The sequence below is a fragment of the Arachis hypogaea genome, chromosome 17, assembly GCF_003086295.3.
Source record: "Arachis hypogaea cultivar Tifrunner chromosome 17, arahy.Tifrunner.gnm2.J5K5, whole genome shotgun sequence".
Taxonomy (NCBI): Eukaryota; Viridiplantae; Streptophyta; class Magnoliopsida; order Fabales; family Fabaceae; genus Arachis; species Arachis hypogaea.
Window position 1 is genome coordinate 108,771,247 of NC_092052.1, and position 1,169 is coordinate 108,772,415.

The 1,169-nt window shown below is 37.6% G+C and overlaps 1 non-coding gene across 1 annotated transcript; it reads left to right on the plus strand.

Annotated features, from left to right (window-relative positions):
* Nucleotides 1-839: 839 nt before the first annotated feature.
* LOC112768427 (small nucleolar RNA Z279/snoR105/snoR108) lies at nucleotides 840-946 on the plus strand. The gene has a single exon (XR_003185859.1). It is a non-coding gene; the product is annotated as a small nucleolar RNA Z279/snoR105/snoR108 (small nucleolar RNA).
* Nucleotides 947-1,169: the final 223 nt, after the last annotated feature.

Here is a 1,169-nt window from a genome sequence, read left to right on the forward strand (position 1 = left end):
GTTTCCTATCATGACAAAGAGGAGTGCTAGGGGCCAGCACTTTTGTTAAATTCTGGTCAGCACTTAACTATCAAAAGGAAATTGAATGATTCTACACCATTAGATGTAATCTCCCACCATTAAAAACATCATTGATGGCTAATTGATGGCTAAAAACCACAAAATCTGCTGGTCCCTAGACTTTCTCCATGACAAATACCATCGCTATGTAGCTAGCAACGCTTATGCTATGAATATGGCTGATTTTTGCTTGGCGAAATAAAGTGTATGGGTATTAGCTATGAAATGGAAGGTACAATAATCATGAATCATGACATATTGATATAAACAGTAGGATATGTTGCATAACTTGTGAATTATATAGAGAAGACAGCTGGTTGTAATTCAAATTTTCATGAGGGATTTCCAAACTTAAGGTGCTTGAGGTGACTCAAAGAAGCCTAATTCTTAATATCCGTTGGTCCAAGTGGCTAAACTCAAATAGGGAGATGCTTTGTTCTGCCTCAGGATTCTTGACATTTGACTTAGAGAGCTATGGAAGTGCTAAGTAGAAGGCGAAAGGAAGTGGTGAGAGTGCAAGTAACCAGAAAAATGAAGTGTTAGAGTAATAAGGAAATTGTTTATAGGATTTTAGGATGCAAAATGCAAGGGAATAGGCAGGGCTTGGAGGAGAAAATGCTGGTTTATGAAGCAGAATAAAAGAAGAGAGGGGGGGTGGCTTCGTAACTCGTTAGCAAGGTGCGTCCCACATCGTTTGAAAGCGTTACGGAGAAGAAATTGGGGTGTTATAAGATGACAAGAGCAGGAATTTAGAAAGCATGATCCTTCAGGCAGTAAAGGGGATATGAGGAGTGGATGGATCTCGCCATTAAGAATGCGAGTTGGGTGTCCTTCCCAAGCCTGGTTACGACAACTTGGGCACTCCCCCGTCTTCCAATCTGATCCCTGTCTTGAAGGACAACAAATTCTAATTTAGTCTTAAATTTTTCAAAATTAAAATTTTTGCTAGCATGGTTTTAAACTCTACATTTGTTTGAAGGTAGAGTTGATTTTTTATTAAATGTAAAATTTTTTTAGTTACTATTAACTATTAAGTGGATATTGAATTAAGGATTTCATACCAAATACAAGTGGATGTTGAATTACCAAAAAATTCTTAGTTACTAAGG